Source organism: Alligator mississippiensis, chromosome 1, assembly GCF_030867095.1.
Source record: "Alligator mississippiensis isolate rAllMis1 chromosome 1, rAllMis1, whole genome shotgun sequence".
Taxonomy (NCBI): domain Eukaryota; kingdom Metazoa; phylum Chordata; order Crocodylia; family Alligatoridae; genus Alligator; species Alligator mississippiensis.
In genome coordinates this window covers 459,713,924-459,741,806 of record NC_081824.1, presented here as the reverse complement: position 1 = coordinate 459,741,806, position 27,883 = coordinate 459,713,924, and the positions used below count along the sequence as shown (strand labels likewise).

Genomic DNA, 27,883 nt, shown 5'->3' with positions numbered 1-27,883 from the left:
TGCACCAAGGTGTATAATCCACTCTTGTGTTTTGTAATCTAGAGACTGCACTTGGTTATGTGGGGGCAATAATAAGATTTTGAACAATGGAAATTTCTTTCCAAGGCTGAATTACTCATTTAAAAAAAGCATATCCTCAATAGAAAATCACTAGTTACAGGTTGCTGCTTCTTATGCCTCCCCTACGTATTAGTTTCTTTGCTCACTATTCTCTGACATACAGTTGGCAGGCAACCCTAGACTCATGATCTGCAGCTGAGGTCAATGACCCTGTTACATGAGAGTGGTCAATATTCATCAGATTTAGTGCCTACTCCACTGATGCAGTTAGCAAACTTGCTTAGTAATAATGCTTATTTAAGAGAAGAGACGCTACTTTGCATAATCTGTCCTTCTGTAGCATGTGCAGCTACATGGAAATTTAAATAAAAGTACATGAAGTGATAAAGAAGTCAGTGAATAAATATACTACCAAAACGCTGCCGAGAGCATGTGAAACGCTCTGAGAAAGAGAGACCGAGAGAAAGCAAGCCAGGTAAAGTACAAAAACATGGTTTTATGCTCAAATTCAGTAGATATGAGGCCTACACTCCCTGTATGAATTGCTTTGAACTGCTTACTAATGACGGTTTGGAGCTAAAAAATCATCTTGCAGAAATTAGGGAAACTGGGGTACCTAGCAACCCACTGGACATTTTGAACAAAACACCAGCAGTAGTGAGGCCTCGCCTGGAGCACTGCATCCAGTTTTGGGCCCTTCAATGAAATAGATTGGAAAAGAGACCAGCACAGAATGACAAAAATGATTAGAGGCCTGGGAAGCAACACGTATGAGGAAAAGCTGAAAACATTAGGGTTATTTAGGTTGGAGACCAGGCGATTTCTGAATATGAGGGTAATCAAGCATTGTAGCAGGCTGCCTAGACAAACTGTGGATTCTCCATCCTTGGAAATTTCCAAGAGCAGGTTGGACAGACACTTGGCTGGCATAGTTTAGTCAGGGATGATTCTGCCTTGAGCAGGAGGTTGGACTGGATGACCTCATGAGGTCCCTACCAGCCCTACTTTCCTATCATCCCATTTGAATTAAAAGGCCAAATAAATTATTTATAATAAAAAGATGGGACTATTCTTCCAACAAAATCTCTTTACATGTCATTAAAAATTTGACCTTTGATCATCAACAATAAGAAAGTTCACATATTATAGAGATACTGGTGTTCCAGATATACTAAAAACACATACAATGAATGTCTTGTGGTCAAGCTCTGAATGCTCTACCTTTGTCAGCGTTAACACGTCGTTTCCTGTTTCCTTTTCTTGTATCAATACCACCCCCCTCCCACTACCACCCATCAGCCCCAAGACATTAGGTGCTGCTGCCAATTCCAAAAAAAAAGGTCTTGGAAGATGCTGCCTGCTGTCACAACCTCCGTGGAAGTGGGCTGCCGAGCCTGCTGCCTTCTGCAGGCTGGTTTCACTCCCTGATGAGTTCCTCAGTCGGTCCTCAAATAAACACAATTTTTAAGCAAAAAGCAGGCAAGCCAATACACAAACAAAACCAAACCCTAGATGGGGAGCAGTGACCTCTTTGCTTCTAGCCCCAGCAGAGCACCCTGAGTCCCTCCTCATAGGAAGCTGTTTTGATTAAGGTTTGCTTCCTCCTCTCCTGCTTTCGGGAGCTTTTTAATGCCCCAAGCAGGATGTTCCTTGCCTATTCAAATGCCCCATAACTAGGTTCTCTCAACAGCTTTGAACATGACCTTAAAATCAACGTTCAATACAATTCCAGTTCCAACTTTGGCTACCAGCTGAAAACCAATATATTCTACTCCCCCACATGGCAGCAGAGGTTTTCATTCTATGTATATCTCCTGGGAGTTTCTTCCTGAGTCATCAAGTCTAATTCCCTGCTATCACAGGTCAACCATGTCATACAATCCCATTCATAAGATCACCAAGGTCATGTTATGGCACGGTATCATACAAGGTAAAAATCTCCAAGTTAACATCTAGTGGAAAGAGACTTTTTCATAGTTTCATCACCTACCCAGACAGAAGTGGATCTACTTGGTTCCCAGATGCTACTCATTTAAGTAAGAACTCACCACTAGGGCTGTGCGAAATGGCATGGTTCCACTTTGACTTGCATTTAAAGGTTTCGACAGAACAGCATTTCATTTCGAATTTCGTTTTGATTCAAAACCGCTGTTTAATTTCATTTTGTCGAAACAGTGACGCTTTCGACTTTTCACCCATAGGCTATAATGGTAAAGAGCTCAAAACAGCCTCTCTCATCCAGCAGACAGATCGGGGGCCTGCAACCCTGGGAGGGCTGCAGGGGCTTTGCCAGTCCTCCTGGGGTTGCAGGCTCCCTATCTGCCTGTCAGATGAGGGAGAGAAGCCAGGCTGCACTCCCCACCTGGCTGAGCCACAGGGGACTGCGGAGCCAGTGCAAGCACAGCCCTCGTTCTGCCCTGCCTCCCACCACCTGGCTGCTTTGAAACTTGAAACATTTCGACTAGTCTAGTTTTGTTTTGAGGCTGTTTCAAAGCCCTTCGTTTCATTTCAATTCCGCTGTTCCAAACTGAAAATGAATCAAAACAGTGTCAAAACAAAACAGCTGGTGAAAATTTTGCACAGCCCTACTCACCACCACCAACACAGAAGTATGAAAGCCACTCACACCAGCTCATTACCCATTTGAACAAGGAAGCTTTTCAGACAGTTTCATAGTGCTTAGGCTTGGAAGGGACCTAAACAGATCATCAGGTCCGACCCCGTCCCAGGCACACAACTTGCACACAACCAGATACCAAGCCTCACCGAAGCCTTCAAATTAGCACTTAATGGGTTATGAGCACCTATACGCAAGTCTCATGCATCAGCATCCCCATGCTTAAAACTGGCAATGGGCTGCTTGAACTAAAGCTCATTGAACAAGCTTACTACTGCCTTCCCTTCCTGAAAATTCTGGCTTCAATTTTCACATATATAAAAAGAGATTACCTTCTTACCTACCTCTGGTATGTCCATAAACCTAGCCAGTGCTAGCCCCATAAAAGGTAAGTGGGCTGCATTATTGTATAAATACAGGACAAAATAAATCTGTTTTAAACATGGAGAGGTTTGTTCCAGGCATAATTTAAAATGCAAAGCTAATCCCAAGGCAGTTTTCTTCAACCAAGCACTTTGCTAAGTGCCAATTTGTTGACTGTGAGTTCCTGTTCCTTGGCAGGAGGAAAGGATTCTCAACAGCTGAAATCCTTGTTGCTTGATCTCCTGTCTCCTAGCTTACCAAAGACTCCTTTCTTGGCCAAACCCTTCCCATTTTCTTCTGAGTTTTCATTAGCTCCAGCTGAAGCATTTAATTCTCCCTAGTGTGCATTCCAGAGCCATCCTTTCTCCTCCAATGTATAACATCCATCACTATAACTCATAAAGGCTTTATTACTATTTAAGAGGTGATATGGGTACTGCTAATTAAATGTCTTAGAGCAGGGTGAACTATTCCAAAAGTAAAATTTATATCTAGGCATTTTTGTTCTAAACAAGCCATATAGCTAGTATTCAATTAAAAACTGTAGTTAGTTATCTTTGTAAAAACAAGATGCAGTCTCTTAAGCAACTGTTTAACAGTTAACGCTTTCATTGCCCATGAAGGACTTCTTCAAACATGCCATGCTACAATGGTTTTCCAACTATTTCATCCCAAGTTCTTCAGAGGTCAATTTTTCTTCTTGTCTATTGTTCCAAGCTGCTTCAGTTATTTTGAAAGGATGTTGCCATTCTTCAGGTCAGAAAAGAGAAACCAGCCTGGCTCCTTTGAGTCCTGTTTATCTGTCAGGCAGAGAAGGATTGAGAAATCCTATTGCAGCAGTTGTGGTTTCTCAAATTTGTTCAGCAGTAGTAACCTAGTGGAACAATTATGTGAAGTAAAAAACCTGCCACTGAAGTAATTGATATGAAGGTCTATGAGAATTTAGGGTAGTACAGTAATTACAACTGCTTTGGGCCATGTGTGAGCCATTAAAGTCAAACTTTTGCATCTGCAGTAGACTAGAGTTTATATTTATAGCTAACAAAATCTTTTTAAGAAGGCAAAACAGAGGTGCCCACCAGGATTTGGGTCTGGCAGGAAATGCATGGCACCTGCCTATTCTGGAGAATGCCCCTTCTATAGGCATCAAGTATGTGGGGGGCCTGAAGGGCCTGTCCCCCCTCAGGAAGAGGGTAGGTATGCCCACCTGTCCCTAATTGGACAGGACAGTCCTGAAATGGGAATATCAAGTCCCAGTCCCAGGCTACATGACTCTGGGACAGCATTTGTTCCAAATCCCCAGTATTGTGCAGGGATCTGAGTTTTCTGTTCACTGCAAAAAAAAAATAAATACAGGAAATGGTATGTTTCCCCTTGCAAACTGGCAGAGTTGCAGCCTTCAAGGGGCTTTGGGCAGAGGGACACAGGGGATGCCATGTACATATGCATGCGTGCACACATCCACACAGCCAGGAATGCAGCCCCAGGCAGTGGTGGAGAGCAGCTCCTCTAAATAAGTTGGGGGGGGTGCAGATTGAGACCCCCACAGTGAGTGGAGGGGAGTGGGGCTGCACTTGGGGGCACTGCCCAGCCAAGGTAAGGCCTGGGGCCAGGGCTGTGGTGGGAAGCAGGACACAGCCATGTGCAGCTCATCGGGAGGCAGGGGCAGCTCCCTTTTGCTGCATGCACTCCTGGGGAGGGAGGCATGGGGAGGGCCTGCCCCCAGATCTATACACAGGGTTGGGGCAGATGTGGGCTGCCTGCTGCAGGCTTGGGGCTCCCTGCTCTGCTGCCCTCCCCCTGGGAGCCCTGCACCGGCCATGGCAAGGCGCCCCCAGCCCTCCCGGGAACAGCAGGGGCAGTGGTATGGAGCTGTGCCCCCCACTGCCATTAGGTGGGCAGGGGACACCTCACCATGGCAGCGCGGCCCGTGCAGGGCTCCTGCGGGGAGGGCAGCAGATTGGGGAGCCCCAAGACCACAGCTGGCAGCCTGCAACCAGCCCCATACCCCATGGGCTCCATTTGGCTCTGCTCCAGCTGTGCCACCAGAGCAGAGGGGTGGGCCATCCTTTTAACCCCACTCCAGCAAAAACAGAAGTCTATGTCTATGGCTTCTTCTATGGAAGGTTCAAACTTCTCCTAAGTTCAGAGCTCTCTAGAAAGCCTTTTCCAGCTCACTTATATCCAGCTGAGGAATTAGGAAGCGATGTGCTGCTTGTCACAGTATACCTTCTGAACCAGTGCAGTTAGCATGCTTTAGGGCTGATGTCTGGCACTGTAAGTATGTGTGTGATGGGCTAGCTGGCAGTGACCTAGCCCAGGGGTTTTCAAAGGGCAAAAGATGATTGGAGGACTTGGGATTCCCTTTTCTCACCAATCAGGCCCCAGAGACTTGCCCCTCATGTCCCCTGATTGGCCCCTTGGGTCACCTAGAGGGGGATAAAAGGGGCAGCACAGCTGACTTGGAGAGACCAGTGAGGGACCACGAGGAAGGAGCTTCAAAGAGCTAGACCAGCGGGGCGGGAGCAGTTGCCCCAGAAGAGCCTGAAGGAGCAGGACCTGCAGGCAGCAGTTGGACCCTCAGCAGCACGGCGTGTGGCCAGCAGGAAAGGCTTCCTGCTGGGCTCCAGGATCCCCTATGAGAGGCTGTGGCCAGCAGGAGAGGCTTCCCACTTCAGCAAGGATCTGAGCAGCGACCGGAGAGGTTCCCAGCTCGGCTTCCAGCTCCTCCAAGCAGAGGCCAGGCAGCTCGATGTTAGGCCAGGGCTCCAGGAAGGTCAAGATCCCTAGCAGCTTGGAGCACTACCAGCACTGGTGGCTGTGTAGCAGCATTCCTTCCTACCACGTGGGAGTTCCAAGTTCAAGTCCCAGCTTTGGTGACTTGGGGTGAGTGAGCTAACAGGAAGAAATTCCTCTTGCAGTGGAAAGGGGCCATTGTGTTTTCTCCCTTTCCAGGTACCCAGGCCCTATGTTTCTTAGTCCTTTGACATTTTGTATTTTGTGCCTTTTTATATTTCCCCAACCAGTATTGTTTGCTCTGCTGTTTGCGTTTTATATTTTGTTAACCCTGTCTTTTGTCAATGATTGTAAGTGTCTAACCTTTGTTGAATCCTGCCCCTTGGGGCACTGTAGTGTCCACTATACCCCCTGATTATGCCTGTTATGTTCCCAGTATTGTTCCCTCATTAAAAGGTATATGGTTAAGTCCCCATTGGTGGTCTGGCTCTGCTCTATATGGGGAGGAGAGTCCCTACACCTCCCACAGTGCCTGTGCACCTGCTTTGATCCCTTCAATTGGAGAGGGGGTACCTTTTGGAGTACCACCCGGGTTACATGTGGTATATGTATATCTGAAAGGAGCCACTAGGATGCCCTTTCCCAGCTGGATCAATACTTGCCAAAACAACTTGGAGTACTGCAGGCAAGACACTGCCAGCCTGCTACACATCCCCAGCAATCAGAAACAGACAGCTGCTTGTCAGCAGTATCTGTATCATACTGCAGCAGTGACATGCTTGGACCAAAGGAAAACTTCAGCTACAACAGTATGACAGAAGAAAGAAGGAGACAGTTCAGTGGCTCATGACAGACCAAAGCCTAACCAAAATACCATCACAAGGGGGCAGAGCCTAGCAGAGCAAATCATGCCCTGCTTGACTAATTTACCTGTGAGCTGTTCTCGGAGATGTTCTTCATTCAGGGACACTTCTTTTCAAATTCCTGCAATTTATAGGGAGGTGTTAAATGCTGCAGATCTGGCACTAAGGCCACCTAATTAGTGCAAAAAGATGTTCTTTGTTGTGGTCCAGGAACTCAACACAGAGTGTGGGGCCCCTGAGAAACCTAGATTTGTTCTCTCTACATGAGTCTGCCTCACTCACTATCTTCCCAGTGCCTCAGGTGTTACAAAATCATTATAGAAAATTTCTCTGCAACTGCTGGATCTGCAATCCAAGACAAAATTCACCACCCAAGCCTAGCTGTATGCATCTTTGCATCTGTTTGCTGCAGATAGGTAAAAGGGCTGCTCTAGGCAGTGGCAGGGATTGGGACAGTGGCAGCATGGCCAGTAAAATGGCAGCTATTTCTGTGCCCCCACCAAAGAGAGCATCCTGGGCCAATGCCCCTGTGGCCCCCACTCATTTATGCTACTGGGCTGCTCCACTTCTGGATGCATTTCTTTTGGCAGAGACAGTTCTCTTTTTTTCAGACATTTTTCCCACTTGTGTGTGTCCACGTAGAAGATTACGGGGACAAGATGCCCTCACAGATTCTGGCCTACGCATAGATTTGCATAACAGAGGAATACATGCTGTGACCTGGCTTGTGAAACCCACTGCAGGGAAGGGCCAGTAAAAGGGCTTCAAAAGTTGGAAATTCTGTTGCTGTTTTTTAGGGAAGCTGGGACCAGAAAGCAATAAGTAGCAACAGATCTTCACAGTGCATGGAGCCCAAGGGGAGAATTTGGACCTATGAGCATCAATCCAAAGCCTACTGAGGCCACTGAGTCTTTCCATTGACTTTACTGGGGTTTAACCTGCCTGAGACCCCTAATTATTCAGTTTGTACCTAAATAAGAAGCCTAGCCAGTCCTAACTAAGAAAAATTGAATTGAGATTCATATAATCATAACAGTCAGAGATGGAAAAAAATAGAGGAATGACTCAAGGTCTTTTCCATCTTTAGTAAGAAATAATTCACAGATATAAAAATTAGTTATTTTTAAATAGAAATATATACAACATATTGCAAAAGCACTGAGAACTAGCTTTTAAATTAAGTAAAATGTATTGCACAACTGATAGATATATCTGTCACAATTTTCTTAGTCAGCAGGACTATGTAACGCTACCAAAAAAAAAAAGTATCTGGAAGATTTTCATTCATATTACACTCACTGGAAAAGCACTGGTAAATTGTCATTAGCAAACTACTTGCATCAAAGTGAGACGTGGGCTTAACATGAAACAAGACAGACAGTTGTAATCCCGATAACATCTCCTGAAGATAAAATCCAACAGAAGACCATCCAAAAAATCAAAATACCAGGAAAAACAAAGTGAACAATTAGGTAGTAAATATGAACTGTATTCCTTATTGGATATTTTTCATGAGCTACACAATAAATTATATCCTAAAAATGTATCTTCAGTAGAATCAATAGTCTCCCAAAGCAGCACTGTCAAATATATATTTGTCTTTCTAAGATGATGTTCAAATTATTTAAATCATTAAAGCCATCAGGTTCAGGTTTGGATGTTGTTTTCTTTTGATTTTCTTGCTATAGTATACAGTGTGATATTATATGAAGCTACATTTCATTTGTTCAAGTAAGATGCAGGGTAATATATCAAGAATTTAGAATACACAAATCATTTAAATGATTTTTAATGAAATGTTTGCAATTCGCTTAATAAAAGTAAGATGCAATCTCACAGCAGATCTGATGGCAGCAATCTTTAACATTTATTGTGATGCTTTCCTCTTCCAGCTTCCTATCCTACAGGAGGCCTGTGATTCCAGCCATGTAATCATGTACAAAGGGAAACAAATCTCCCTGCTCAGGACAAATGTTCTTTGTCCCTGCTGCCCCCCATCACAGCTGTTGGCCTGCATCCAATAGTGCAGTGACAGAGGAAGAGGCCATAATATGAAAGAGAGGCAAAGGGCAAAAGCCTACAAAATGCCTGGGCTCCAACACAATGGGCAAAGAATCCACAAGGAGTTTTGTTTGCTCCTCTCTCTGTGGACCACAGCAAAAACAAGCTCAACAGCAGAGATGCTCTTAGCTCTTGCATTTTGTGGCCCATTCCAAGAAGGGAAAAAGTTACTTTGGAGACTACTGCTTGAATACCTCTATCCTCCCCTTCTCACCCCCCTGCCACCTCAGTACCATCACCTATGTTAGGATAGCCACTCCCTGCCTCAGTATTATTACCCAACTATGTCATGTTAAGGAGAATTTTTCACTGTTCTGAGTCTCCCCAAACTGTCTCCCTATATGTTATGGAGCCAAGTGAAGCTCTTGAACCCCAGGAGTCACAGGCACACTTGGAACAGCCTGTATGTACTGTGACCTGTAAGACTTGCAGACTAGGGCACCGCCAGCAGAATCGCAGTCCATCTCAATTTCCTGGACAAGGGAAAGAGGGACAAGAACAACCTTAATTTCTACTGTGATCTATGGACTGGATGGTAATCTAGACCTGGGTTGTCCATTGTTTCGCTCCTTGCATATCCACTTACCTCTGTGCCAATCATCCTCCCAGCCTCTTTCTCCTTCTTACAGACTCCTCATGTGAGAAACTCTGGCCCTCTCCCTAAATTGGGATCTTTGAACCCCTCCAAGAGAAGGCAATTTAGGGAGAGGGCCAGAGTTTCTCACATGAGGAGTCTGTAAGAAGGAGAAAGAGGCTGGGAGGATGATGCATCTAGTTGATGGGTGATTATAAGTGATAACAGAAATGACTGGGAATGGAGTGTCTATAGGGTTTGGTTTCCCTTGCCTGGCACCTGGTCTAATCTATTAACATCTGTGCTGAGCATAAAATATTGTCACATCAGGATGGTATAATCACATTCTGCTCTTAGTTACTGTGGGGTAAACCTGGGATAACTCCCAAAGTCTTCAGGTTTGCACAGGCATGCCTTCAAGTCTGAAACTTCTCCATCACTTTTTATATCTGATTAGCACAGAGGTAAGTGGATATGCAAGGAGCGAAGCAATGGACAACCCAGGTCTAGATTACCATCCAGTTCATAGATCACAGTAGAAATTAAGGGAGGCCTAAGCCCTATTCCTGTCCCATGTCCCGTGTGGACATGCAGGCTTTACCTGCATTAAAACTCCACAAAGCCATTATTCAACCATGAGAAATGATAACTTGAAGGTTTTTGCAAGAGCCAGCTGGAACTGCCTTCATCAACAACATGGGCATGGCTCCAGTCTGAGTTTGACTCGGCCCTCTTTTCTATTGTTACTGTCAATGGACAGAACTTACCCAGCCTGGCAAGGGGGGAGCACAATGTACTCAGCACAGGGTTGCATAAATCATTTTTCTAGAGCAAGAGGAGGCACGGAAATCTCTGAATCACAATTCCTTCCCTTGACTCCTGGAGCACTGTAGCTGTGTGCTGCTCCTTTAATGGTCTAGCTCTAAAGTTTCATTTTGGACCTAATTTAGTGATGAAATCGCATGACTTTTTTTGCATTTGGTCTATATTTGTACCTGGTTCTAAAGTACCATTAGGTGTGGATAGACTTGATGGACTCTCTTTTGTTTGCATGTAGAACAGCCAAATACTAATTTAAAGTCTTTTGTCCCAGCAGCATCATTAATGCCATAATGATTAAGCGAAACAGCCAGGCATCACTGCACCATGAGGAACAGCAGGAGCTTTCAATGTCATAAAGTCTAAAGTCATGCCATGCTTTAAACAGGCTGAAACACATTATGTTCCCATCGTCCTCTGCCGAGTCCTGCAAGCAAATGAACAGTGCCACCTCTGTCCTGTCAATAATAGTTTAACTACATGTGAAATCAGAATGATGAGCACAAGTCTGTATTCACAAACTTGTCATGTCTTTTGCTTGTAGTTAATGCTTGTCTTAATGTAATACATTTCCATTTCATGAAAACATTATAAATAGACCTAGTCATTTCCCATCACACCACAACCCAGTGGCAGGAATGTTCCACCATTACCTTGCTACACTACAAAATTGCCCTAGAAGAAATTATCTGAGGGAAGGGATGTGATGTGAAAGTGCAGGGCTATTGTCTAGTTTGGCATCCTGAAAGGTTGGTTGTGGGTAAAGGTTTAAGATTATAGGTGAGGATAAATAGAATAACAACAGGACACTGCTGATATACATATAAAGAGTGAAAAACACTGGTCTGCATTCACTGACACATTGTGTTAGCTCAAGAAGAACAAAGTGGGCACATTTACTGCATGACTGAAGATCAATATGCCTGGAAGACGATAAAAAGGTTCTGGACTCACAAAAGACTGAGATAAAGGCCGAAGATGCATAAGTCGTGTAGATAATGATCAGGTAACTTTGGAATTAATGGTGAGCACAATGACAATGTCCTATGGCGTTTACAGCTCATTTAGATGAGAGGACTGCATGAAAATCCTCAGTGAACAGAACAGAATAATATAAACCAGAACTTGGCTGAATATCTTTGCTTTAAAATGCCTTCAATTTTTTTGCTGCTGTTTTGTTATATAAAAAGAACTCTGAGCTAGCATGGAATATTTTCAAAGGCATGAAGAATGGCTAGGCACCCATATCGACCTTTGAAAATCTCCCCCAGTTTTATATCAGAAACCTAAGCTACTCCTAATTGTACCAGACACCTCAATGTGCATAAACTAGCCATGCTGATCCACAATGCAAGTGCTTGAGGTGTAATCTCAGGTCCATACTAATATGACACATCTCTTTACTACACAGTATACTAATATACACATGCTCTTTACTACACAGTAGGTTAATCTGCTGCACAGTAAAGCATCACTGTTTAGATACGTGCAGCAATTAGGCAGGTGTAGATTAATTTACTGCACTGTCAGATACTCCCATCAAACATGAGCATTGTACATTAGTGAAGTAAATTACTGCACTTAAATGCATGTGTAGATGGTGGCATCTGGATTAGTTTACTCCAGCTCAAATTGCACTGGAGTTTATTCAGTCACATTAATTGCATGTGTAGACATGCCCATAGTGTTCAAAGCTAGTTTGGTCCAAATGCTCTCTTGCATTACCCCTCCTGCTTCTGGGATCCCTCCAGTTTCCAGAGTCAGTATATTCTAAGCACCTTTGAAAGGCCATCAGCATGCTAAAATAGTTGCAGGAAAACTGTTTTGAACTTTTGTACTGCTATGCTGTGACCTCCATCCACAATGATATTAGGACGGTACAAAATGCAACAGTGGTTAGTCTTGCTGAAAGCACATCTGATCCAAACTGAATTCGGTATACATGCAAAGCATTTGTAGCATTTCACTAAGATGACAAAACAGGTCTTTGAACAGGACATGGGCTTAATAAACAAACAGAAAAGAAACTGGCATACAGCAAACCAGAATCTTTTGCAATGACTTGGGGCATTTTAATTCTCCTCTTTGGCCAAAGTAGCCATTACCCTGAGCCTTTATGCACAGATGTCTAAAGCATGATGGAAAGAGCCAGACTCTTAATCCAAGGCTGGTGACAAATCCATGTTATCAAGTTAAAACCTGTCTTTTCCTTATATGGAATGAATTCACCTATTTCATACAGATGAGGGAAAGAGCTTGAGATCTTCAGCTAAGAAAAAGGCTCACACACTTCTTGAAGATTTGGTCAAAAAGCAGATTTAAAATTGTTAAACTCATCATGGATTTGGTCTTCAATAAGGACAAGAGCTTCTGGGATATGAAAAGACATCCACGAGTGATAACCAAGTTACAAACGTTTAAAAATCATGTCCTGAAGCACACTGAGTTGTCGCTATGTTTTTGACAACAGACAAAATCAAGCCCATTCTCTCTGCAATGCAAATTAAAATTTCAAAGTTAGCTTTGCAATTTACTTCAGAGCACTTGATCTACTTCTCGACACTCTAAATAATCAATCTCATTCCTTGGATTCTGAGCAACTAAAGAAAGATTAAGTCATGTTACTAAATAAGTCTGCATTTTTTCTAATTTACCTAATACGGTAAATGTGTTTTCCCTACATTTTTATGCTCCACTATTCCCGTTGCTTGATAATACCAGTATTTAGGATCAGTACCCTGCCTGGAGTGCCTGATCATCTCTACCTTTATGTTTCCTAAAAGGCTTTCTATTTTGGGGCCATTTGAACTCTTTCCCTCTGGCAATCCTCACTCAAAATAAGTGCTCCAGGACCACCCTCCGGGGCCATCCTGCCCTTGGCTTGGTTCACTACACAATGGAAATTTACTGCAGACTAATACTCCAATATGTTCCAAATGATGATTTATCAGTAGAGTTCAAGCTCACTGCAAGCAAAAAATGAAAAACCAACACTGCAGTGCCAGGACTCTATTACTCTTATAGCTAAAGCTTTGAATATCACTGATACAAACTGACAGTGCTTTTTATTATTATTTTGTGCCATCTGAAACAAAACATAGTACAGACTTGATGTGCCTCCAATTCTTGTTTTGCATCTTGGAAAACTGGCACCACACTCGCTAGGAACTCAAAACAGCAGGTACCTAACAGGTTATTTTGATTTATCTTCAGAGCGGCCTCACAGGTTAATGTTAGGTTAATACTTTTGGGGCTTATTTTACCTGTTTAGCATGTGTGTCTTGCAAATACATTCTCTTACATTCAATAGTAATAGTAAAAAGAAGTAACAGTGTATTTCTGGACCATGCCTACCTTAGGAAGACTGTTCATTGTAAGTAACTGGGCTGATGGTGGGAATCATGCAATGTCTCATCTCCTTTTGCTATGAAAAGCTGGGCTTTGATAATTAAATTCTTTGATGAAAAAGATTTATTTATGTGGCTAATCTCAGATCACTATTTGGTTCTTTTGATTTTTTTCCTTTTGCTGTCTACAGTAGGGAATATAGGGATGATTTGGTTACAGAAGGTTCTTAACCCTTTTTAGCTATGATTCTATAATAAATGTGTGCTTGTGAGAAATGTCCAGGACCCAAACAAGTATTAAATTGCTGAACAATTGGTGAATCATACCATCAAGTCCTGCTTTAAAAGTGGAAAAGGAGTCATTCCATAGGAAGAGGAGTCAAATAGAAACCCTGAGAATTTCCTCATCTGCCAGATATAAAAAAAAATGTTCTGACGTTGTGGGCACCACGGTTAATACCTTGATCAAAGGAACAAAGTCTGAATGTCATGATGCTATAGTGCAATGTCATTATGTCACTACAAAATGGGGTGGCATTGCATTAGCCTAAAAAGCAATTTGGGGATACATAAATATTTCAGACTACCTTTTTGAAATGGAGACAATTCTGCTAAAATTAGGAAGGCTGACTACAGCCCCCAGTGAAAATCTCTGGGACCACCCTGTATCTTTCTCCAAAAAACCTCTAAGTTGCTGAAGCCATTAAAATACTTAATAAACAGTAATTTTGCTCTTGTGTACTGACCAGTGCCTTTCATTTTAATCTACTGTTGTAAGTAGAACCCGCTGTCACCGAATCCATGCCATAGAGCCATTAAGCACTACAATGACAAGTATTATATAAAAACTACATTAAGAGCTTGGTGAGGTCACAAAGGCAGGCACTCAGATATTTGAAGATGTCCCAATTCAGTTTGTGCCATTAAACCTTAATTCATCTCCCTGTGTGCATACACTATGATACAGTCCAATTACATAGTCACATGACACCTTTTTCAATAAATGGGTAACTCAGCTTTTGCTTTTTCTTTTCCTCCTCATCTAATGTGTGGCCAAAGTCTTCTTTTAATATAGGCCATTGAAAATACCCACATCAGATATCAACTAATTTCCTAATAGATTCTTCCACAACGTATATAGGATAATCTTCCACGATGATTATCCATATAGCATCTGAGCATTTCATACATGTTAATGGATTTATTTTCACAACATTCCTGTGTTATACCATTTTGAGTGCCCATTTTAAGATGTGGAAAAAAATTTCTCGTAATACATAGGCGTCAAGAGCTAGAGCATCAGAGAGCACAGAAGAGTCTGTCAGTCTCCCTTCCTTCTCTTTTGTGCTCAGCACCACAATAACCCCTCAAACCCAAAAGAAGGAGCAGTTTCAGTGAAAGTCGCAAATATTTTCTGCACCCTGGACTGGATCATGCTCAGTCTTTGGGTCTGGGGCATGCATGGCCCAGTTTTAAGGCATTTTTCAGAGACAGAACTTCCTGAATATTTAATAGCAACCCTTGAGTAGATCTGTACCAATCATGTAAGATTTTTGAGTCTTATAAACTACCCAAATTCAAGTGAATTGTCACTGAAATATCTAAGGTATATCCCTAACTTCAAAGGGATGTTTTGGCATGTCTGAAGTCCTTGCTTTAGAATATCTCTGTATCGTATTGAAAAGGGATTTTTAGGGGAGGGAAGGGGAGGAAAGGGGGGAATACAGGGGTGTTGTGTTCAAACATGGGCAAAGCAACACATATTTCCCTACTCTTCTTTTAGAAGTGGTCATATTCTAGCTGATACTTTCTAAAAGCCTTGATTTTTCCAGCATAGAAAAGTGAGGCACTTGTACCTGTGATGGTCATCATGATGTACACATGATGAAAATGTAATTTGTGTGGCTTGATAGCATCACGCATTACGCATGCACCAGTTGTGGAGGTTTTAAATGACTTTGCATCATTACAAACTAAACTACATCTGGATGTGCTTTAGTTTGCAATATTGCAAATTGCAATGATGCAGTTATCAAGCTCACCCCCAGCCACGGGAGAGGCAGGCAGGCTCCATGGAAATAAAGGATCGCCCGATCCTCACCACTTCTGCCTTCAACAGGCACCTGCTGAAGGCCAAACCAGTGAGGACCAATCCTTTTTTTTTTCCCCAGCAGAGCCTGCCTGCCTCTTTCACAGCTTGGGGGGGTGGGGGGTGGGCAGGGCGAGCTGCCGGCAGGCTGAGCGGCCCCTGAGCTGCAGGGGGACCTGGTCCTTCCTTGCACAGCAGCAGTGCCCCTTGGGGCTGCCCAGGCAGGCTGCTAGTGGGCTGGATGTTGCCCCAGCTTGGAGGCAGCACTTGGCCAGATCCAACTTTTCTCCAAGCCTGCTGGACCCTCCAGTGTCGCATGCACTGTCCCCGCCAACTTTGCACTGCCTGGGACCACCCAGGAATGACTGGCTTGCCCCTGGGTCAGTGCACAGAGGTAGCAGGAGGGCAGCTGGGTGTGGGGAAGTGTGGGAAGGTGGCAGGATGGTGGCTGGGTGTGCTGGCAACCAGAGAAGTTGGCAGGAATGGTGCATGTGGCGCTGGAAACGTGGGCAGGCTTAGGGAAGGCTTGAGCTTGGCGGGCCCCCAGCGCCTCGTGCACCATCCATGCCCAACCTTCTCCTGCTGCCAGCAAACACAGCTGCCCTCCTGTCAACTCCCTATGCTGCCCCAGGGGCAAGCCTGCCCGCTCCTGGGCGGTCCCAGGTGGCGGAGACAGCACACAGGTTGCTGGAAGCCCTGGTGGGCTTCGGGAAGAGTTAGATCAGGCTGGGTGCTGCCTCTGAGCTGGGGCAGCATCCAGCCTGCTAACAGCCAACCCAGGAGGCCCCAGGGGTCACCGCCACTGCAGAGGGAAGGACCAGGACCCCCTGCAACTCAGGGGCCACTCAGCCCACTGGCAGCTCGCCCCCCGGCTCTGCTGAAGGCAATGACGGGCCTGATCCAGTTTTTTTTTTTCAGCAGAGCCTGCAGCCAAGGGGCGAGTTGCTGGAGGGCCGAGCAGCCCTCAAGTTGCAGGGACGGTCCCGGTCCCTCCCTCCACAGTGCACCCCAGGGCCACCTGGGCAGGCTGCCAGCAGGCCATATGTTGCCCCAACTCGAAGGCAGCACCCAGCCCAATCCAAGTACTCCCTGAGCCCAAGCTGAGGCAGCACCCAGCCTGCTAGCATCCTGGGGGATGCCTCTGCCATGGAGGGAAAGACCAGGCCCCCTGTAGCTCAGGGCGCACTCAGCCCACCAGCCGTGGACAGGCTCTGCCTCCAAAAAAAAAAAAACAAAAAAGGACTGGGCCCCTTGCCATAACGTAACAGAAAAACTGAAATGGTGGCTTTCAATTAAAAATCCACCATTTCAATTTAGGAGACATAAAATAAAACCTTGGGGTTTAAACCCCCATCACGTGTACAAGTGCCCACAGCCTAAATGAGTGAAGTCTGATGAAGTTCAGACCCATTAAAAACTGGGCTTTACAATGGGAATCGCTGGGCAAACCTTAAGTAAAAGTATTGTTACCAGCGCCGAGTGCAATAAAACACTAGAGATGTAATGCACTGCAACTTTATAGGAGCCTTAAAAAAATTCCCAAAAGATAATAAACATTTAAATGCTGCTACAACTGAAGAACAGCTATCAAGATTTTTTTAAAAGCAGGTCAAAATTGAAACCTTGTATCCCAAGGTACACTTAAAACAAGAGGGTTTATATTTAACAGAAACCTTGATGGAATATCAGTAAGAGCACTTGTGATAAAGTTTTTAATTTACAGAAATATAACAAGTACACCCAACTACAGGTAGAGGTTATACATCGGAACTCACACTTCCTGTCTTTATTGCCCATCTGCACTATTTTTTCCTATTTCTACCCCCTCTACTCTCAAATGTCACCTTTCCCTTCTCTCCCTACTGCTGTCATTATGCTTCCCCCACTATCATCTGGCCCTTCTTTTCTAACCTTTCTCTTTTAATTCTCCTTTAATGATTTTAGTATATTCTAGAACGGGCATGACTCATTCCATTACGCTGGGCACTTAATAGAGGTACTGGGTCACCCCACTATAGGCTTAGGCTGTATTAGTAGTAATAATTACCTCTATAATTGCATTTTAACGGGGCACCTCAGCTACATAAGAGGTTATTACAAAACATTTTGGGTCTACTAAAGACATGCCAAGCAGACACCTGCACCTCCACTGATCACCCAAAATATACGAGGAGACAGACATACTTTAAACTTTAATCTCCAAAGTAATTTAAGCTTTGTAGGTTGGAAAGATAGGAATGGGCTTGCAATCTGCATGCTGCCCCCATCAATTCTTTTGTTCACTTAAACCCTGGTGCTTAAATGTATATATGAGGCCACTTCTCCTCTGCTTCTAGGGTGTTCCACTGAGATGAAAAAGGTCTCAGATATCATCCTTTGTCTGAACAGGACTTAGTTACTGCAATAAAGTTAAGAGAGCATTCTCTAACTTTGCCCAGACATATTTTGCCCACAAAAGAATTTCTAGATAGTTGTCATTGTTCAGTTTTTTATAAGTGCACATTCAATTTGTCATATTCAGCCCCAATTCATACAGCTCCATTGCATTTAAGACTACTTTCTAGTCTGAGGATTTTGTTATACATTAATTTTAGGCAGCTCCTGGAGCTCTTAACCCCTGGATTGTCTGCAAATGAACACCTGAAACTAATTTTAAGCACACTTCAGGTGGTTTAAAGTTACAACACATCAAGGCAGGTTTATCTCTGATCTGTGTGACCCAACTCGTGTTCCATTAATGTGCGGCCACTCCCCACAGATGAGCCATCTAAGTTGCAGTCCTCCAACATCCCAGAATGCAGGGCGATCTCCCCCACCCTCCTGTTCTATGGAAGCAAACTTTTCACCCCCTGGGCTCTATTGCCCAGGGGGCAGATCTGGCACCAAGCCAACTCCCCCCACCACCAGGGCATGACCTTCCTACTCCCAAGGGTACAACCCCATGCAAACAATCTGCAGAGCACATACAAGCTAGCCAGGTCACAGGGCACAGACAGGTCCAGGAGTGGGGTGGTGGGAGCGGGGGAAAACAAGGTAGGGGGTTGGATTGGGTCCCCATGAGTTAGAGCTTCCTTCCTAGGGCAGAGCAGTAGCTCCCCCAAAAGCATCTTCCTTACTACTCTCATGTCCCACCCACCCCAAGAAGCACCTCCAAGCCCCAATCCCAATTCATCAAAACACAAGCCCTCCTTCAATTTACTTCCTCTTTATTTCTTTCAATTTTTTTTTTTTAACTTCTTTTTATTTTATCCTTTACTGGTTGGCTTCCTTCATTTCCCCACCCCCGTTTCTTTTCCACCTCTCTTTTCATTACCTACCCCCATCCCATTAACTCTCTGCCTTTCAGCTTCATAGTCTCACACCCCTAACCCATCTCTCATATGCTTGGCTCACCAGCCTTGTAGTGGCAACTCACAGGTGTAGCTCCTAACCAGGTCCCTGCTTGCCAGCCTTCTAGAGGGAAGTCACAGCTGAGCAAGTCGGGGACAGTCAGAAAAGGTTTTTAGCCTTAAGCTGTGACTGCTCCAAACTCAAGCTAGCTCTAACACCAATCATCATTTAAACAGCTCAAAGTGCAATGTGTAACAAGACCCTTAGAGCAAAGCCCTGCCTTTACAAGGGTTTCTAACACTGGACAAGTTTGCAGAGGTGGCACAAAGCTATTCTATTAGTGCAGGGCTGATTGGCTTGAGGTCCCAGAGGAACCATTCTGTAAGTTACCTTTAAAAAAAGGTGACAAATTGTTTTAGGGTCCTGGGGTGAAATCCCAGCTTCAGAGAAGATGATGGAAATTTTACCATGGATCTCAGGAGGTCCAGGATTTTGCCAGTGGTCATTTGGCAGGCACTTAGATAACCCTCTACCCCAACAATCAAAGTTGGAATAAGGAACACCTAAATAATGTGTGGTGTAACTGGATACCAAGAAACTGCATACATCATAGGCCAGTGTCTTATTAGTGTATAACCTCTTCTTCACCTAGCAACATTTCTGAATCCAGTTTTTTTCCTCTCATGCAGAATGAGCTCTTCAAATGTTTGAGACATCACACGGTGTCCTACCACATCATGACTCATTATATCACAGCATGAGACAATCTGAAGAATTATAAATAAAATTAGTTGTGTATCAAAGTCAACTCTAACAGTAACTGCTCATCTAGATTACTTTTTCATATGATAACAAATATAATGCCTGTCACATGCTGACATTTTGTATCTTCTGTCTAAGGACGGATAGAAAACTAGTTTAGGTTTCTTTGGCTTTCTAAATTTTAACAAGAAACTGACATTTCTATTCATTACAGTTCAGCAGTACATAAATAATTTATAGTCCCAATAATATAGCTAAACTATTTGGGGTTGCTTTTGGTTTTGTTTTGCTGCCTATACAACTGCCAACGAGAAATAGGAGGAGGGAAAGAAGGTTTTTCAATGATTAGTTCAGAATGGCATGCTGGAAACCAGGTTCTTTCACCTGCTCTGTCAGAGACTACATGATCTAGGGCAGGGATGTCCAACTGGTGGCACTTGAGGGCATTACTTAGCAGCCCCTAGGCTAACATCTAGCTGCCATTCCCCTCATGCTCCAGCTGCAGCAGCAACCAGGCTCTCCAGGCTTCCCCCTTCCCTGCTTTCATTTCTTGCCCCATCCCAGGGTGCAGGGCAGGGCAGCACTGCACAGCCCACTGTACTGGAAGAGCCCACGGCCTGGGGTGCTCATGCAGTATTGTGCAACAGGGAACCCATGGCCAGGGCACTTGTGCATATGGTGCTGGGCAGCAGGGGGTGCAGGACACCCACAGCACACAGCTCAGGGGGCTTATTGAAAAGTTTCCAACTTTATCACAGCAGAGCAGCCCATGGGACATATGGCCCCCGACCACTTAGATGCTGGACATCTACTTGCTTGATCTAGGGCAAGCCATTAGTTTCCTGTTTGTCTGCGGATAACAAAAATGACAAAGGGCTTGGAAGAGAAGCCAAATAAGAAGAGGTTAAAAGAAACAGGCACGGTTCATCTTGAGGAAAAGAAAAGATGAAGATTAAGAGGGGACATTAAAGCAGTCTTCAAATATCTGAAGGTGCCATAAAGAAAGGGAAAAATATCATTTTTTCCCCATTGCTGCAGAGAGCAGGATTTGTGCAAATGGCTTGAAGTTGCAGTGAAGCAGTTTAGATTGGATATCAGGAAAAATATCTTTACAGTTAGAACAGCAAGGCAGTGGAAAAGACTGCCTAGGGAAGTCATAGAAACTCCATCGCTGGCATCAGTGACTCCATCAAAAAGAGGCTGGATAGCCATGGGTCAGGGATGATCTGGAACAGAGATGGCCACAAACAACACAAACAGCCTCTGTGCATATCAAGCACCAGACTGGGGAGGGGACAGGCAGCAGACAGTTGATAGGGCAGGGAGCACAAACCAATGCATCAAATCAGGCAGCAGGCACGGGGCAGAAAGCAGAGCTGGCAGGGAGCAGAAAGCAGAGCATCCAGTTGGTCAGGGGAAGGGGAGAAGAGTGGCATGTGGGGGTATAAGGCAAATTTGTGCTATGCCTACCAAAAAGGGTTGCTCCCCCACTGATCTAGAAGTAGCTATTCTTGGAGTCCTCTGTGAAGCAGGGGATGGCCACCCACTGCCCAGGGCCACACCTGACACAGGAAACCATTTGATCTGGCCCACGGACATGGGGGTCAGTGGCTTCTAGAGGCAAGGGGGAAAGTAGCAGCAGTAGCAGGCAGGTCTTAGTGCCCACCTGACTGCCCATCCTTCTCTGACCCAATGTGGGTCAATTCAATCTGCAGCCTTAAAGAGTAACAACTAGAAGCCCAGGACCCCCCTACACATGGATCACTGGGAGGTGAAGAGAAAAGCTCTGCAGGTGGATGTTGGAGAAGACCATGCTCAGAAGCAGGAGAATAAAGCACAACTCACAACTTGCTCACTTTTGAAAGAAGATTAAAGAAGCTAGAGTAAGCTTATGGAAGGGGAGTTGTTGCTGTCCAGTAACGGGTGACACATGTTATGGTCCCTGACCCCAGGTTACAGAACAAAATGGAAGGTGTTTAGTTTCCCCATGCTCCTGTTGCTGTAGGTTTTTTTTCACCTTCCTCAGAAGCATAGGGTGTCAGCTACAGCCAACTGGGGTACGATAGTGCTTTGGCTGGGATTTGGACCTAGAGTTTCTTCAGACTAATCACCACATTTTGGATCAGGAAGGACGCAGAGCTGATAGGGAGCACAGCCCATCATCAGACTGGTACAGACTGTGGAGGGTTCTGCCTCTCTCTGTAGCGAAGGGCAAAGCCCCTTCCTTGGATCTCTCAAGTGCATATTAACAACCCTTGCAGCAGCAAAACACTAAAAATCATGGTCTCCCTACTTTACCTGCAGCATGCTGGGATGCTTCTGCTGTCTTCAGGCAATATGCCTCAGCTGTGGCAGGGATGAGTATATGATTTGCTTTTAGAAATAGGTTAGACAAGGACTTGTCTGTGATGGCTTGGATATGGGTGATCCTGCCTTTGGCAGGGGGTTGGACTAGATAACTTCTGGAGGCCCCTTTCAGGCCTACTTTTGTACAATTTTATAATTGGCAAGAGTCAGGTAACAGGTTTCCCAAACTCACAGGAAAGCTGTAACCATTCAGAGTACTATATATGTTTATAGAGGGGGACATAAGAACCCCATAAAAAGGGCAATGTAGCCGTGGTTATTTGTTCCCAATGAACACTCTGTTTTGAGCGCGACAGTCCCAGGATGTGATAAAGTTGGAAACTTCTCAATTTAAAATGGGAAGGAATTGCTGGCAGAGAATTTTTCATGATGACCACCTGTAGGTTGGGGACCACCTGACCGGGTTGTAGGCAGTCTGGCCTAGGGGTTAAGCTACTAAAGGAAGGCCAAAGAGGAGGGTAGAGTCCAAAATCCAGGTGCAAATCAGGTCAGGAAACAGAGACTAACTTACCAGATTCAAGGGAAATCCAGAGGCAAAGTCCAAATCAGAAACTGAGTCAAAGTTCAGGAGTCAGATACTGAATTACCAAATGTAAAAGAAAATTTAGATGCTCGGTTCCAAGAACAGAGTGAGCAGGGTCAGGAAACCAGAAGCACTAGATCACAGCATCTTGCCAGGGCTGACCTTCAGCAGAAACTGCTGGCTGGCCTGGAGTCTGTTGCCACAGCTGGAGCTAAATGGAGAAGCTGTTCCAATCAAGAGGCTCCAGCTGGAGCCATTAGCTGGGTTAAGGGCTTCCATCTTCTGTTTTGCAAAATCTTTCCCAATCAAATGAATAGTCCATTTTGCTCTTCAGACCGAGTACAAAGTATAATTTATTATATGCACAATCATATTGATATGATACACACTATAATATGCACTGTACAATATGTAATGTGATAATGTATGATATAATGTAATTATTGTTTTATTATCACTGATTCATGCACAATCATTAGTTTTGGAGGCATAGTCTTTTTATATCAAGTTGTAAATTGTTTATGGTATTTAAAAATTGTGTATGTTGAAATCTTTGTGGAAAAAAAGGTAGAGCATTATTATTTGGTATAAAACAAAATGAATTAACTGATATACAGAAACATTTTACAGAAATGTTAGGCACTTAAAAACAGAAATTAGCACTCATTAATATTTATCCAATTTTTGTTTGTCCAAGCATGGTTGTTCAAGATTATTACTGATGTAAGCATCTGGAATTCCCAGGGACAGAATTATGAAACATGAACACGAAATTCAAACTTAACTTGCTGAAATTGAACACCTTGAATATCTAAATAGGTAAGTTGTAACCTAATTTTTAAATTGCTGAGGATCTACAAACCCCACTGCAGTAAGTGGAAGGTACAGCTACTCAGATCTTCTGAAAAACAGACGATGACCCTTACAGACTTACTTAAGCATCTAGTGGTTTCCTTCCTTACTGGTCCAGTAAAAGTGGACTTTGAGCATCTGAGGTTGAAAGCCTGGCTCCTTACAAAATATTTTAATCACAGAAACTGTATTTTAAAGAAGGTGCAGCAACCTATGGCCCAGATTGTTAGTAAAAAAAAAAAAGAAATGTTCTTGAGCTGGTCACCCTGTTTGACTATAGCAATGGTTTTATCCTGTGTTGTACCCACTCCAGGGGTCCCCTATTCACCCCACACCCTAATACTGTCAACTTTACCCTGCACTATGCTACTCCGTCTCTAGCCCAGCCCCCCACCTTACCCTGCTAGCCCTATTGCCTCTGTCTCAGAGACTAGGGACAGAAGTTACACATAAACCAGTTTAAGTGATCAGAAACTGGTTTAAACCTGTAACAGAACAGAAGCTCAGTGCACATAAGCCAGTTTCAAAATGGCTGAAACTGGTTTAAGATAAACCTGGTTGAATGTAGCATCAGACTTAACTGATTTGAGTCAAACCTGTTTATGAAACTTCTGTCCCAGATTCCTTCTTGGTTCAAATTAAATCAGAATCCCCCAGCATCCCAACATGCTTTGTGGCCTTAGGTTGGGCTGTGCTGTCTGCTCCAGAAAGCAGGACTGGCCATGCCCTTCTGCTCCCTAGCTGGAGCAGTGAGGGCTGGCTGATGGGGGCGGGGGAAAGCCTGGCTAGGGATGCAACCCAGTCTGCAGGGAGGGGACTGACCCCCACCAGGCAAACCCTGGCTGAGGTCTGGGGCCAGGGACAGGGGTAAAACACCCCTTCCCACACTCAAACTTACTGCTGGCTGCACCTATGAACTACAAATCCCAGAGGCACCTGAAAGCAGAAAAAGGAAGTGATGAGCAACCATACAGAGTCCTGCTGCTATAATTCTGGACTACAAATCCCAGAGATCTCGGGGGCAACAGAAAGAAGAAGTGAACACACAGCCAGAGAGTCATGCTCTAGCACCTCCTGGTTTCTGGCCTGAGCCACTGTAGACATGTGGCTGCATTTCCTATATCAAAAGTAAATGTCTGTTCAGTTCTTTTTCAGTTTAACCTATGCAGCTTAGACTAAACTGCAAAGACTGAATCGATTCAGCCTTGGGCTTTTTGACTGTCTGTACTTAGCCAAAATGGACCCCAATCTGTTGCATCTCTCTCCATTCCCTCACCCCCCTAGCTCTGTCCCAGCTTCACTGTGTCTCTCCCTGTTCTAGGGTCATGTGGCCCGGCATATTTTGGAGCAGGTGTTACAGGCAGTTGGGACCTGCAGTAGCAGCACATGGCTGGGGTGGGAGGGTGGAAGAAGAAAGCTCCCATTGGCCAGAAAGCCCTGACAAACAGCTCCCTCCAAGGTGCTGACCTTGGAGGGTCATTGTTCTGCTCAATCTGTCCATCAAAACATATCTAGCCTCATTCTGATAGCAAGGACGGAGCTTCCAACAAGCTCAATGTTTGTTTCTTGTGGGGGGGGGTCCCCAACAGCTCCTTTTCCCTCTCCCCACCACCTAGTCTTCACAGATAGGTGTTTTTAACTTGTTTTATTATGGCCTGTCCATAAATTTGCAGACAGTTGGCAACCCTGGTATAGAAAAACATGAATATTACCTAGTGGAAAGGAAGCTGCTGCTGCACATATCAACTGTTTCACTGTAACTGTCACGTCTGTCTGCCTGATCCTACAGTCTGACTGTCCTACTGTCAGCTGAATTGCCCTAAACTTCACCCAGAATAAAGAAGAATTAAAGTTCTGCTACATCTGTATCCTTGCAGAATCACACAGACCTAACATTTGCACTGTAACAGCTTATATCAGTAGTCTTTGATATCAGTGCAATCATCATCTATATCCATACACTCAGAGGGTCCTTTCTGTGCCCTTGAACAATTGATTCAAGATCTCTACCTCCTTATGCCCCTTAAGGGAAAAAAATGGAGACAATTCAAATATTTGCGTACAGTAGTTATGAGAAGGAAGAACAGAGTGGCTATAAAGTGGTCTGACAATATAAAGCACTACATATTACTCATATGCTTCTGGGACTGCTTTGCCCTTTTCTTCAGAACAGTGGTGTCAGCAGCTTGCAGAGAACTTGCCAAACCAAAGAGAGCAGGGAAGCTCTTTTTCCACAGTGCAGCGTGGACTATGTAGGAAACCTAAATGTACAAGGTTAACCACACTGGATTTATTAGTATTTTTAAAAGACTTTTTTTAAAAGTCCGGTGGGGAGGGGGGAGGGGGGGGAAGTCTCAGTAAAGTGGGTGAGGAGAGCTCTGTCTGCTTCTTCCAATCCCCAAATGTTTCTGGCTTTTCTTGCCTAGTTACTGGGCACTGGTAAGCATACTCCTGTCTTCCATTCTCTTACTCCTTTATTTTGTTTTCTCTGGCAGAGGTTAGCGCTCTGCGGTCCCTGGAGAAGCCCTGAAATCCAGACTGGCTCCTCTAATACGTTATGGAAGACTGGGACAAAATGTTCGCTCGGCTTGCTTTTTAAGAGTCATGGTACATTAAATAGCTAATCTAAAGTTTTGAGAACTTCAATTAGTTTACTTTTGTGAGGATATGCAAAACTCCTGTGACTACAGCAAGCAAACAAGGGCCGGAAAGCTCAGAAACAGCTTCATAAAGGTGCGGCAGCCAGATAGTCTCAAGAGGAAATTTTTCTGGCACTGTGAGCAAAGAATTAAGAGCCACATTCCTAGTGTTCTCGTTCTGTCTCTGCCATGGACTTTAAGAAGCGAGATATATACCCTGTAATTAACCCCTACTTCATTAGAGCTTAGTAAGTTTTATATAAAGAAGCATCTGACATTGTTCTGAGATCTTTGCATCAAAGGTACAATGTAAAGAATTATTCTCTCATTCTAGGATATTTTAACAAAAAAGAAAAGTTTTATCACTGGTAAAGGACCCTTTTTGCTGTATAGCGTTTATTGTGTTGACATGGGACTTCTCCCTGAAACTTTATAGATGTCCTCTGGGCAATCATTGTCTATAAATAATCATCCCTACTGTGCCATTTTCCACCAAGGGATCAGTAGCAGAGTGTTTAGTACTTAGAAACTTAGAGTACAAGAATCAAAATTGCTGGGATAATTGGGCTTTTTTCCCTTCCCCCAGTAGTGATATTGAAGTGATGATATTATCTGTCACAGAACAAGCTTGGGTTTACTTTTACAATACAGTTTGCTACTAGATGATTGTTAGTGGGATCATAATATTGAAGCAGCAGCTTAAATGTATGATGCTGTTTGGGTTGCACAAACACAGGACAAACCAAAGCAGCAACTCTTTGGGTTAGCACTGGGTAGCTGTTATATATGAGCATCTGCAGTGCCAGAGATGTTGATGAACTGGCAAGAATGTGAAAAAATGAAACACAAGTAATTAAAGGGCTGGTGGAATTTGCTTCTGGAGAAACAACATAAAATTAAATGAGATAACAGTAATAATTTTATGTAGAAAAGTACCCTCTGTAAAAGCAGTCATAATAATCCTTAAAAAATTCATTAATTAAAAAGTATCGTAATCTCAACAAAATTAAAAGCACAGATAAACAAAAATTATAGCAATAAAAATGCAGATGTGTGTACAAGTATACGTATATGTCGCAGGGCACCTTAGTGCCTGCTCCTAGAGAGGAGAAACTGCCAGGGGGAGAGAGCGAGCCCTGGCGGAACATAGCCGCAGCTGAGGGTTGCCAGGGTAACGAGCACAGCTGTGGGTTGCCGGAGCAACTAAGGGGAGCCAGCTGGCCAGAAGGGGGCAGGGCCTGGCCCTTATAAAGCCCAGGGCTGAAGCCAGGCTGGCAGTTCTCTGCGAGCAGCTGGAGAGGCAGGAGCTCCCTCAGCCGAGATATGGGGAGAAGCCCGGCTTGCAAGTATAGCTCGTGATAGCCCTGAGAGGATGGGGCACTATGGTTTAGCCAGGGGGCTTTATGTTTGCGGTACAGCCAGGAGGCTCGTGTTTGTTTGGCTTTGATATTACACCCGGAGGCTTGGGTGAGGCTGTAGGGGTTGGAGGAGGCCTCAATCATACAGGGACCCCAGAGAGTGTGGGGTGCCCTAGCGCCAGTGAGGGTGCAGGCTAGCACCAAGAGGGCGCATTAATTTTACAGCGCCGGTGAAGGCGCAGCTCGCGTGCCAGTGCGGGAGCGGCTGGCGGCAAGGAGCGCGGCCAGTGGGTCGCGGGCGCAACCAGTAGGTTGCAGACGGGGGGGACATAGACCCCGGATCGCGTGCGGGGTACATAGACCCCAGCCCCAGAGCGAGGGGCAATTTCATTGAGAAGCCCAGGGTGGGCACGGCGAGCCCCAAAGAGGGGGAGCACAACATTGTATTATTGAGAAGCCCCGTGGGGAAACGGCGAGCCCCAAAGAGGGGGAGCGCCATACTGAGCAGCCCTAGAGAGGGGCG

The 27,883-nt window shown here is 44.6% G+C and overlaps 1 protein-coding gene and 1 long non-coding RNA gene across 5 annotated transcripts in view; both read right to left on the bottom strand.

The window, feature by feature from the left end:
- DLG2 (discs large MAGUK scaffold protein 2) overlaps positions 1-27,883 on the bottom strand; it is a 1,595,452-nt gene that overhangs the window by 1,256,541 nt on the left and 311,028 nt on the right. The gene's annotated exons all lie outside the window — the stretch shown is intronic.
- LOC132248573 (uncharacterized) lies at positions 307-27,566 on the bottom strand. The gene is made up of 3 exons (XR_009459812.1): positions 22,500-27,566; positions 6,707-6,760; positions 307-3,914 (listed from the first exon to the last, which is right to left on the bottom strand). It is a non-coding gene; the product is annotated as an uncharacterized LOC132248573 (long non-coding RNA).